At 33.5% G+C, this 13,805-nt stretch overlaps 1 protein-coding gene and 1 long non-coding RNA gene across 2 annotated transcripts in view; one reads left to right on the forward strand and one right to left on the reverse strand.

Annotated features, from left to right (window-relative positions):
• Positions 1 to 13,805, reverse strand: part of LOC123678477 — a 357,292-nt gene that overhangs the window by 19,935 nt on the left and 323,552 nt on the right. The window lies entirely within an intron of this gene.
• On the forward strand, positions 6,163 to 8,844 carry LOC123678481. Its single transcript, XR_006747257.1, has 3 exons — positions 6,163 to 7,118; positions 7,279 to 7,355; positions 8,474 to 8,844. It is a non-coding gene; the product is annotated as an uncharacterized LOC123678481 (long non-coding RNA).

The raw sequence follows: 13,805 nt of genomic DNA on the forward strand, positions 1-13,805 counted from the left end.
ATCATTAATTACATCTGCCAAATTCCTCTTTATTCAGTAGCATTTTGTGTTTACTATTAATTTGGTGATAATTCGTATTAAGTTATAAAATCGATCACTATGCCTAATTTTACCAATGGAGATGATTTAAATCTCATTCTACTTCATGGAGAATGTAATAAAGTTGTAGATATAACGATTCGACTGTTCATTTAGAAGGTTCCTGACCGACCCAGACCAACGGGAGATACCATTAACAGAACCATGACAAACTTGAGAAAACTATACACAGAGAAAAAAGTGTAGTAGAAGATGAGAACAACGAAATTACAGTTCTTGCATATTTTCGTGTGAATCCTCAAAATTCTCTCAAAGATGCCGAGATTGATCTGGGATTATCTCAATCGAGTGTTTGGAGAATATTAAAAAAAACATAAAATGCATCCATATAAATTCAATAGGGTACAGCATTTGAAGGAAACTGATTTCGTCAGGAGAACAGAGTTTTGCGAAGCTATGATGATTCGATTTCAAGAGAATGAAAACTTTTTGGACTGTATAATTGGACAGATGAATCTAAATTCACAAATAATGGTTCTTTCAATAGGCATAACAGTCATTATTGGGATGAAGAGAACAACCACCACTTCAGACAATGGAACTTTCAAGAGACCTGGAGTTTCAATGTTTTTTGCGCCATCAAAAATAATGCAATTCTCGATGTTCACATTTATGATGGGACTTTAACTGGTAAGATAGAACACTACACATGTTTGCATTATTTAAAGAATGTTCTCCCTTAGGAGATAGATATTCTGACATATTGACTCAAATAATTGAGCCGCTAGTACAGAACCATAATGACTTATGGTATCAACAAGATGGCGCGCCTCCACACAATTCACTCAATGTGTCAAATATCCTCTACAGGCTATTTGAAGATCGATGGTTGGCGAACAATGGTCCACATCTTTGGCCACCACGTTCTCCCGATTTAACTCCTTTAGACTATTATGTTTGGGGTAGGATAAAAAATATTGTCTGCTCAACTCCCCTGACTGATAAAGAGGACTGCATAGAACGAATCAGAAATGCGTTCAGGTTTGTTTAGATTTTTAGATTCATAGTTTTGAAACTCAATTTGGTTTTTAAACACTTTTGCAGATCTCTTCCTCCCGATAATAAGAAGAGCAACGCACGAAGCATGCCTGAGACGTATAAATAAATGTCTAGAAATTAACGGTCAAAACTTTGAGCATCTTCTCTAGTTATAACTGAGAGAGTTTGCCATGGCTCTCCTAATAGTAACTTGAAGTCGGTTTCAAGAAGGAGTGAAAAATCTACAGCATGATTCAAATAACAGTTCCTGAAAATTTCATCTTTTTGGCGTGAAGGGAAAAGAAATAGCTGAAAATTCAAGACGAAAAACAGTTTTTTGTGAATAACTCAGAAAATATCCATTTTAGGGCAAGGGTGTGATCCATACACTCACATTATTTTTTCAACGTAGATTCAATATCTGCCATAAAAAAGTGGGGTCCTAATTTGAAAAAATTGATTTTTCACGATTTTGTCACCCCTTACTTTGAAAGCGATTTTTTCACCCCCTGTATCATGAATCGCGATTTTGATTTTCAAAGTGGATACATCAATCTTACATCTTGAAAAATCCCAAAAATGAAAATTTCCCATCCAAAAACCTCGAAGTTATTCCTGTTTCAGCGGAGCTCTATTTTCGATTTTTTTTTCGAATTTTCCCGCTCAGAGAGATTTTTCCAACCAAAACTGAAAAATGTTACATCAAAATAACTTGAAATTTTCTAAGGAATCTATTTCTGCAATAAAAAAATGGTGTTCTAATTTGAAAAACGGAAGTTGACGTAATTTCCGGAAAAACCGGAGGTGCTCATGCCTTGAGAATATTTTAGATTTCATCAGCATCGTGAAATACTTATAAGTGCTGAATTTCATGAAAATACGTTCAGTAGTTTCCCGTATAAATATGGGTGAGGTTCCTCGTGAAAGACCCTGTATTTCAAATAGGAATAAATAACCAATACACAATACAGTTCATGAACGAAATTCTAACCTTGATAAAGAGAAAAAAGAATATCAATCGAATATATCCTCACATAAATACAAGAAAATTTTTCATACCCATACTTTATTATAAGGACTTTCACGAAAGAATAGACACAACGTTAAGAAAATACAATTATATACTTACTAATAGAAGACACAGAACATTTGAAAATATATTAGTTAACAACGGAACAAGATTAAAACTAGAACATTAAAGTGGAATATACGAGATAACATGCACAAATTGTCCATCATTTTATATAGGTATGACTACACGTAGTATAGAAAAAAGATTTACAGAGCATAAAAGAAATAGACCTCATTCGGAATTGGGTTTACATCTAGAAAATTCCAAACATGAAATCAGATACGATAATCTGAGAATACTACACAGAGAGAATAATTATTTTAAACTAACTATACTTGAACAAATCGAAATCCTGAAAAATAAAAATAGGTAAATCATTGATATTAAATGATAACATCGACTTTAACGGAAGAAACCTTATTAAGCTTATAGATAGATAATAATAACAGAAAATTCAAATTTTAATTTCCCACCAATAAAATGACAAAACGAAATTGACATCGAGAACAGAACATATTACGTCAACGTTATTTCTATGATCACTGTATATTCCAAACTAACACCACGTGGCTGAAAGAAATAAGAAGAATAAAATAAAATAATACAATTCTGTTGATGAAACTCAATAAAACTAGAGTAATTATATTTAATGAAACATTTTTTCATTCATTTTGACTTCTATACGACAGTAAGTTGCATACTCTTAACCTAACCCTAAATATTCCATTTCGAATACATAAGTTAATCATAGTAGGTTAAAATATTATAGAATTGTGTACATTCTGCTGGCCTGAAGATTAATAAATAATAATATAATATAGTGTGTTTCCCTATGATTGATTCCTTTCAGGGTTTGAAAATAACAAAACAAAAATAAAATGAATAATTTTCAGTCTCAATGAAATATTTTGATTAGCAATCTATTATTGCTGGAATTCTATATATACTAGGATTTATATTCTAACTCAATCATCATTCTGGAAATTTGATGAAAGCTTGGAAATGAATTCCATACATTTATGTTTTCTGGGAGGCTTCTTATTCCTTACATGATTCTCAAAGTGTTTGAAGTACTAAATTCTTCTCCTCTCTTGGCTATATATGGCGTTTCTGTTTTACTTCATCACTTTAAGTGACCACGTCAGTTGAAGAACCTTGAAATATAAGTATCAAATATAAGATTTTTCTTGAAACTTTCTGGGCTTTCACTGCCATTATCTCAAACAGAACCTACAAAAAATTTAATATTCCTGCCTGCTTCAGAAGTTATACAGAGTGAGCAAATTTCGATGTTTAAGCACTACAACTTTTAAACTAGAGGACACAGACAAAATCTGATACCCATTCTCGGTCTCTTTCTCTAAGAAAATAACAAGAGTAGTATTCATTTTTGGCCACCTTCTTTTGTTCTTTAGTTATAAGTGAAAATTGGAAAAATACTTATGGTAGAGCTCATAATTTAAAACATTATGGAGGCACTTTTTTACGTAGAATACAGTAGCGTGCTTGTTTTCTCAAAAGGGTCATCAATTACGAAGCTACGACCCAAAGTTAAATAGTGAGACTCTTAGGTAAAAAAATGTTTTTGACCATTTTCTGTTATTTATTTTGATACCAACCATACAATGTTATATATTTTTGAAATCAGAAAAAATTAAGCTTTCTGAAAATGACACAGAAATTCAGTGTTCCCATTTGAATAAACATAACCTTGGGTCATAGCGTCGTAATTAAAAACCCTTTTGAAAATACGAGCACGCCACTGGATTATTTTTCATTACAATCAAGTTTTGAAATCATAATACAAACATTTTTTTTTCAGATGTAAATTTTAAAAATTTCTATGCTAAATAATGATTTTTTTCCGTCTGAAAAATATAGAACACTAAATATTAGTTATTCATCAAACTTCAGAAATCATCGAAAGTTTTACTTTCACATGGTAAATATCATATTATAATCTGTGGACTTCAGATAATGTGAATTGTCGGTGGGCACCAAGATCTATGAATTTAACATCGTTAGATTTGTCCCTTTGATCACATGAAGAGTAGCATTCATCAGTTGAAAAATGTTGAAAAGAAAATACCCGGCAATAATAAATTCAGAGAACTTGGTGGCCACCAAATTTATATGAAGTTCACAGATTATAATGGGTAGGCTTTAGGATGATTTGCTATGTGAAACTGAATTTCTTGACTTTTTATATAGTTCGATGAGCAATTTATTCATCATCTTAACAATATGGAAAGGAAATAAAAAGCAATTTTATTTTTCATAGAAATTTTGATGATATACTTTTGAAAATCACAAGATTGTATCAAAACTATAATAACTAATTCCAATAAAAAAAGGATTACACCAATAGATTATACTGAAAAAAGCGCCTGTAGAATGGTTTTGTTTCATTAGAATAAAACCTATGATGAGAAAGTTATGGAAAATATTCTTCATACTCCATTTTCAACTATCTTCTAGTAGCTTGAAAACAGATAAACAGAAAGGCAGATCAAGAAACATATGGATGGGCGGACATACAGAAGTACGAAAAGACAATCAGACATACGGATGGAATGACATACATACAGACAAATAGGCATACTGACGGAAGGACAGACAAAGAATTTGACCAATGATTTTTTATCCGGGAGTCGAAACTCTATTGTTTGAGATTATTTTCGGCTTATTATGTGAAAACGAAAACTGTCCTCGTAAAAAGAGCGAGCAAGAACTATTTTTCTCATCTTTAACATTCTGTGTGATTCGAATGAGAAATGCATGTATGGGGTCCTAGGAAAAAATTGAAATATTCTTGGCTAGGAATAACTTTTAATATATTCACACTATCTCCCAATCTGTAATGATGACTCATCGGAGCACATTGCTTATTTTAATGAACCTCTCTTTCAATGTCGATACCTGCAGAACAGATTTCAGTTGATTCATAATTTGTATCACTAAAATTAGTGAGACAATGATAAGTTATTGCTTCAAATATTATCATGAACTAATGGAATTGTCTCATGGAGTAATCAGAATCTATTTTATAAAAGAATGTAATAATAATAATACCCATACCTGTCGCAATTTTTACTATGCAGTTGCTGCGCGCGGACATTGTTCCTTCACTTCTCAACACAACTTATACCAATTAAACGATGCTACAATAACACGAAAATTTCGCACCCTTTTTATATCGAATGAACAAGATCGAACCCGACATGCGAGAACGCCCCACTCTGTATATAATTGTTATGGTCAATCAACGTCTTCAGTCCCCTCAATGTGGTAGGCCGAAAATGAAAGGCAACTATTTCTATATAAGATATTTCATCCTTTCTGTATATGTTACTGAAAGTAACACTTGGCTACTTATACAAGCCCAGTAAATACGGCCGTCGTCATGAGAAAAACTCATTTGGAATTTTCTGTACGCAGCTCGTAAATCATATATTTCAGCTATTTACATTATATGTAGGTGATGTATGTAAGGAAGGAAAGCGACTTCATGATTTGATTCTTGTATGAACATCAGGAGGAGTATCAACTGTATATGAAAATAAAGAGATTAATCTATCTATTTCACAACAACAAACAACATCTACGCTCTGTTCCATCAAAATTGTAAAAGAATGAAAAAGTGTTGGTCATTCGAAAAAATGCTTTCACGCAGGCGGCATCAGAGGTTAGACTTCCTTCAAGCGTTAAGACTGCACTCCTAACGCTTGAACAACAACAACAATTGTTCAGGGCATTCAGAAATTATCGACAAACCTCCAGCTAAAAATTTTAATCGTATTTTTGACTCGACGTGGAAAAGGACAATCTTCCATTCCATTTTTCAACATATCAATAAAAATTTGGAAGTACCAGTTTAACCTCCGTTGCCGCCTGCGTGAAAGACTTCTTTCGAATGACGAAACAATTTTTCATTCTCTTACGATTTTGTTCGAACAAAGCGTAGATGTTTTTCGTTGTGATGATCTCGAAATACAGTTTATACAGAATGGAAATGTTCTCCTAACCTCTTTCTTCAATAGTTGTTTTCCTGAACAATATATTTGAAGAATTAAACTTTTTTATGGTTTTCCATTTAGTTTTGATGGCAAAATATCTCTTGCAGAATTTCTATATTGTCAATACTTTTCTATTGTCACTAGATCCCACCAGTTCTCATTTCATATCAATGAGTTAGTGCACCATAGAATGAAATATTCTAAGATTTCGTTTATCTGTATTGAAAGCGGTAAGATACACTTGTAAGCTTCGATTTATTTCAAAAAAAGTATCTACTCTACTCTACTCTTTCGATATTCTTTTCCAAAGTCTAATTACATATCTGAAATATCATTTTCCCAAAAATTATTTCGAACATTATGTAGAGTAATATTATTCGATGTTTATTCAGAGCAGTTACAAATATCAAAAACCATAAACTCGCCAACACACTATTTGGGCTGTCCGGAATGTATCTTGGAAATGAGGCTGATTTCGAAAAATAATTGAACTACTACTAATTTTCATACAAGAATCAAATCATGGAGTCGTTTTCTTTCCTTACATATATCACCTGCATATAATGCAGATAGATTAAATATATGATTTTCGAGCTGGTTACAGAAAATTAGAAATGAGCATTTCTCATGACGGCGGCCGTTTTTACCGGGCTTGTAAAAGTAGCCAGGTGTTAGTTTTAGGTTTATATACAGATAAGATAAAATATCTAATATTGAAATCGTTGCCCTTCATCTGCGGTCAACCACATTGAGGGAATGGAGACGTTGATTGACCATAACAATTATATACAGAGTGGAGCGTTCTCGCATTTCGGGTCCGATCTTGTTTATTCGATATACAAAAGAGCTCGAAGTTTTCGTTTTATTGTGGTATCGTTTAATTGGTATGAGTTGTGTTAAGAAGTGAAGGAACTATGTCCTATGCAGCAACTGCTTAGTCAAAATTGCCACAGGTATGAGTATTATTATTTTTCTATTTTTAAATAGAATAGATTCTGATTACTCCATGAGACAATTTCTTTAGTTCATGATATTGTTCGAAGCAATAATTCATTATTGCCTCACTTATTTTAGTGATACAAATTATGAAACAACTGAAAATCTGTTCTGTAGGTATCGACGTTGAAAGAGAGGTTCATTTGAGTAAGCAATGTGCACTGATTAGGCAACATTACAGATAGGAAGATAATGTAAGTGTATCGGAAGTTATTCCTAACCAAGAAAATTTTCATTTTTTCTTAGAACCTCATACATGCATTCCTAATTCGAATCACACAGAAAGTTAAAGTTGAGAAAAATAGTTCTTGCCCGCTCGTTTTTCGAGGAAAGTTTTCGTTTTCGAATATTAAGCCGAAAATTATCTCAAACGATAGAGTTGCGAATTCCTGATGAAAATCATAGGTCAAATTCATTGTCTGTCCTTCCGTCCGTATGCCTGATTGTCTGTATGACATTCCATCCGTATGTCTGATTCTCTTTGCGTACGTCTGTCTGTCCGTCCATTCATCTGTTTCTTGGTATGCCTTTCTGTATATCTGTTTTCAAGCTACAAAAAGAAAGTTGAAAATGGAATATAAAAATAACAAAAACATTCTGCAGGCGCCTTTTTCAGTAGAATCTAATGATGTTATCATTTTTTATTGCTGTTAGTTATTATAGATGTGATACAATCTTGTGGTTTTTGAATGTAAATCGAAAAAATTCCTATGAGAAATGAAATCGCTCTTTATTTCCTTTTCATAATGATAACATGGTATAATAATTGCTCATCAAACTATATAAATAGTCAAAATATTCAGTTCCACATAGCAAATCCCGCTTAAGCCTATCCATTATAATCTGTGAACTTCAGATATATTCGGTGTCCACCAAGTTCTCTCAATTTAACAGTGCCGGATATATTATTTCGAAATTTTTCAACTGATGAATGATACTCTTTGAATTTGGAAGGAACAAATCTAACGATGATAAGTCCACAGATTTTAATAAGATATTTGCCATGTGAAAGTGAAACTTTCGATGATTCATTGAGTCCGATGAATAATTTATATTTAGTGTTATATATGTTTCAGAAAGAAAAAATATCGTTATTTTTCATAAAAATTTTTATGATTTACATCTAACAAAATACATGTTTGTGTTATGACCGAGGTTATGACTTCAAATATTTATTGCAATGAAAAACGAATGATTATTTTGAACAGTTCAATAATTATCTGAGGCAAAATTTGATTCGCACCTCAAAAACAGAGTGTACACCTTCTGAATAGGCAGGAATATTAAATGTTTTATATATGTTCTGTTTCAGATAATGGCCATGAAAAGCTCAGAAAGTTTCAAGAATATTGTTATATTTGATACTTATATTTCAAGGCTGTTCAACTGACGTGGTCACTCAAAGAAGTAAAACGCCATATATGGTCAGGAGAGGAGAAGCAGTTAGTACTAATACTCTTCAAGAATCATGTAAGGAATAAGAATCCTCCCAGAAAATATGAATGTATGGAATTAATTTCCAAGCATTCATCAAGTTTCCAGAATGATGACCGAGTTTGAATAAAAATCCTGGTATATAAAGGATACCAGCAAAAATAGAGTGTAATTGAAAATATTTGATTGAGACTGAAAAGTATTCATTCAATTTTTGTTTTGTTATTTTTAAACCTCATTTGCAGACTTGCAGTTATGTGTTATTTTGAGTTTTTATTAAAATTATATTTTCAATGAGTTTTTCAATCAGGTACGCGCTCAATATCTATTTCACTCACACATTCTTATTTTTTCAGATGATTTCAGTTCTGAGACAAATTCTGAAAATATTTATTTTATTCAACTAGTTGTAACTAAAAATGAGATTATTCCAGTTATCGATATAACATTCATATCAAAGAATTTATTCTAGTTTCGATATTCCTATAAATTTCACAAAAAAAATTTCAATAATTCCTCATAAAACTATACCAATCTATTGTATTCTTACTCCTAATTGATTGAATTCAAACCGTTCTTTTAATGATTGGCCATCATTTTCAACATAGTTTTGATTGTGAAGAATGATTCTTATTCAGTTCATTTATATATTTTTTCCATTGTTTATATATGTCACTGACAAAACAATATAAAATAAAGTTATATCATAGGTAGTCATAAATCATTAAACTTGATTCTATACTCATCATGGCTGCGCCCGACAGAATCGATTTTGAACGACAATTACTCATCAATTATTCAAATTCAATTGCTTGATAATATTTTTTTTTCCAAAATCCGAACATCAAAATCATCGCATGCAGCTCTCTTGTAATAAGCAACAAAAAGATGCTGCACTACACAATAACTCAAGTTCTATACAGGGTGATTCCAAATTAGACTTGAACCTTGGAGAATAAGTTGACTCATTTGCGGTCGTTTGAGTCATATTTATTGATAACCCTAAATCCACAGTTTCCGTGTAATTTGAGTTCTTTTGATTCTTGAAAGATTTTCTACCTTAGTTCATTTTTCGTCTTCATTTTCCACGTTGATCCCAATTCGATAATTATTTCGCTTTGAAGTTATCTGAACAGTATATGTTTGGCATGCCACTTTAGATTTGTCAGAAAAATTTTTGAATCTGGCCAATTTACTTCTTTTTTTCTCAAGAGAAAGTTCCGCATTCACTTGTTCCGTGCAATCATAGGCAGAAAAATTATGAAGAATAAATAAGAAAATATTGGGAATATTGGACACAATTTTATTCTATTGTTTAATTTGTAACATCGCCGACGTTTCGAAACAGTACGTTTCATTTTCAAGGCTAAAAAATAAATAAATATATAAGGCCTACAATATGACATAACATGATAACACATTACCTAGTTACGACAAACAATATTGTACGTTTATTAAAATCATTAAGACAATCTTCAAGGAATCGAAATTCTTTTACACCGCAGATAATCAACATCAACATCCATTAAGTTATTTCCAATACGACAATGACATAAACATACGATTACGATAAAATATTAAATGGACTTAACACTATTGACGTGGCCAGCACTCATCTTCTAATTATATTGTTATAAATCGTGCTTAGGTGTTGTACATCTTCTCTATGATTAACTGTGTTATTTACTTTTATATTAATCATTTGGCTTATATTTCTTTTATAACCAATCTCTTCCCTATCAAGAATATGTACATTATCAAAATCAAATTTATGGCCCGTAGTCATTTGATGTAAAGTTAAAGCTGTTTTATTAAAATTTATAACACTCTTACTATCATATTTATGTTGTTTAATTCTATCTCGTGAATATTGTTTTGTTTGGCCAATATAACACTCGTTACAGTCAGCGCAGGTTATCTTATATACTAATCCCGATTCTAAGCTATGAGGAGTTTTATATTTTAAATAGGTGAATTTTTTTTTTTGTGGTGAGTAAATTATAGAAAGCACACTTGACATTTAATTCCCTCAACACTAAATTTACTTTATGAGAAAGGCCAGGTAAGTACGGAAACTTGAAGTACGAAGTAACAACTGCGTTGGAAGGAACATCATATTTTCTTATTTATTAAATAACAATGTAATAATTTCTCAAATTATGAAGAATTTTCGGAAACAGATATGAAACTTCTTTTCTCAAAGTTTCGTTGATTGATAAGCGTGAAATCATTTTTCAATAGAATGAGTGTTCCGCATACTGTAGGCTCAACGTTAGTATATTTTTGAATGAATTGCTTCCTTATAGAAGGATACATATGACAGAACCTGTTCCGTGCCCAGTGAGAAGTACAGCTCCATCAACTTTGGAATCATAGTTCATACGTTTCATTTAAGTTGATACGAAAATTTGTACCACTTATAAAATTTTTCATGTACCTCTGTTCCCTTAAGCAGAATTCCTAGCCCATTCGTGGTGATGACTAGAGGAAGTATGGTTATGTGGGTAAGTCTATACAGTTCTTTTAATTCAAATGCCAGATCGTGATATTTAATTATCTTTTCAGTGTACGCTTTTTCAGCGTTTTCGTCGGCCGGTACGGTGATGTCAACTATAGTGGCTCGGTTTTCATCTTTTCAAGGATGACAATATCAGGCCGGTTGTGCGCGATTGGCCTGTCAGTTATCAGTGGATGGTCCCAATACACCTTCACAGCATCATTCGTTTTGGTAAGTATTCATGTATTTTTCTTTCTGTTTTTAATAATCCATATTTCAGGGCGATGGCTTGGTGGAATACTTTCGCCATGGCATTGTGCCGATCAGTGTATTCCCTGGGAGCGAGCGCGGGGCAAGATGATGTGACATGCTGAATTGTTTCTGGTGCCCGAGAGCATTTACAGCATTTATCACTAGGAAGATTTCCTCCCGTTATGTTTTTCTGATACGCTCTTGTAGGGACCACCTGATCCTGGATCACTGCCAGTCTACCTTCCGTTTCTGGAAAAAAGTATCCAGCTTTGAGGTATGAGAGCGATTTTTCTGCATCTATATCTCTATTTTTTAGGACCGTTGGATATCTTCCGTGAAGTGCCCTGCCATGCCAATCTTCGCATAGTTCCTCGATGGTTGGAGGTTCAGCCGGATGATGTTCAGAAGCCAGGTTCAGCGCCGTAATGCCTTGATCTTCCCTGGAGAGAGCTTTATAGAAAGGTAAGTGTTTTGATTTAAAGTACTCTCTCATATCCTTGACTGTATTGTGGTGTATGGTTTCGATATTTTGCATACCTCTACCCCCTTTATTCCTCGGTATGTATAGCCTATTTACTGAGGCATGAGGATGGAGCATTCCATGCCTTGTGAGGAGCCCTCGCACTTGAATGTCCAGTGCTCTGAGATCTGTTGTTGTCCATTTCACAATTCCAAAAAAATAAGACAGGGATGGTATTGCCCAGGTGCTTATTGCCGTGTTCATAGCTTTGGCATTCAATTTGGCCTGTAGTACTTGTTTAAACCTGTTGAAAAATTTATGTTTGAATGCTTCCCTGGCTTCAGTTGTTCTAATTTCCATTCCCTGTTGGATACCTAGATATTTATATGTGTCCGGTTGTAGAATTTTGATGGACAAGTCATCTTGTATCCTCATCATGTCTTCCCCGGATATTTTTCCCCTTTTTACATGTATAGCAGCACATATTTTTAGTCCTAATTCCATTTTTATGGTTTTTGTGAATGATGTTACAATTTTGAGTTGCCTTAGGAGCTGATCTTCATTTGCAGCAAAAAGCTTCAGGTCGTCGATGTAAAGGAGATGGTTCATTTTCGTGTTGTTTCGTTTCTTAATGACATAACCATAGCTGGATTTATTTAGGAGCTTACTCAAGAAGTTTATCGCTAGGCAGAAACAAAAGGGTACTCAATTTATCCCCTTGAAAAATTCCTCTTCGAATGTTGACTTCATCTGTTGTATAGTTGCTACTATCGGTTTTTACATGTAGTCTTGTTCTCCATGCATCCATAAGATGTTTAAGTAGGTTGATTATGGCCTTCGATACACCGTAGAGCTTCAGGGTTTTGAGTAGCCACGAGTGTGGTATTGAATCGAAGACTTTTTTATAGTCAATCCAAGCCATGGACAAATTCCGTTGTTTCTTCTTGGCCTGTTTTGTTATTAGAGTGTCTATTATCAATAATTCCTTACATCCCCTTGCATCTTTTCTGCACCCATTTTGTTCCTGTGCCATTATTTTGTATTTTCCTACATGTTTCCATATTTTCTTCGTAATGATTCCTGTCAATATCTTATATACCGTGGGTAGACATATGATAGGTCTTTGGGGTCTTCGCTGTTCCTTCCCTTGGGTATCATGTGCGTTACACCAAGTGTACAGAAGTCAGGTATGAGTGAAGGCTTACTTAGGGCTTTTTGGAATACTGTTGCTAGACATGTATGTGTTGAGGTGAAGTATTTCCACCAATAGTTGTGTAGACTATCCGGGCCCGGTGCAGACCAGCTGTTTGTTTTCTTTAAAACCATTTTCATGTCTTGTTCAGTGATGTTTTCCTCTTCCATAATGTATCCACTTGATTTATCCTCTGCTTTCCTTATCCAAAACGCGTCATCATCATGCTCCTCATTCCTGCTCCATATTTCTTCCCATGTTGAATGTATGCTTTCCTTTGTTGGGTGTTTTTGCTCAGATGTTGTTTTCGTTGTTGTTTCAGGTGTTCGGTAAAATTGTTTCGGGTTTTTATAGAAAGGATGATTGTTTCTGTATAGTTTGACCCTCTCATTGTATCTCCTCAATCGGTTTCCTAATGCTTTCGCTTTTTGTTTCAGAATATCGCATTCTACTCTGAGGCGATCCTTAAGTTGTTCTCTGCTGATGTTTGATACCGATGCAATGTGGAGTGCTTTTTTAATTACCTTTCTAGATGATGAAGCGGTGTTCAGGTAACTATGGAGTGTGCCAATTCTTTTTCTAATACCGTTTATTTTCTTTTCCAGACGAGCTTTCCATGGAGGGTCTTTTTGTGTTTCCGTCTCTCGTTTCTTTGTTTTTCGTCCTATGTTGATCTCTTCACACACTGTGATGGCTCCGGCGTAGACAAAATCCACAATATCTTCAAGAGTTGAGTTGTTATTTATATGCATTCTTATGACTTTGTTCTTTCCACGCTCTCAAAGATTTTTCGAGATCCTCTTAGTCTC

Source organism: Harmonia axyridis, chromosome 4 (genome assembly GCF_914767665.1).
Source record: "Harmonia axyridis chromosome 4, icHarAxyr1.1, whole genome shotgun sequence".
Lineage (NCBI taxonomy): Eukaryota > Metazoa > Arthropoda > Insecta > Coleoptera > Coccinellidae > Harmonia > Harmonia axyridis.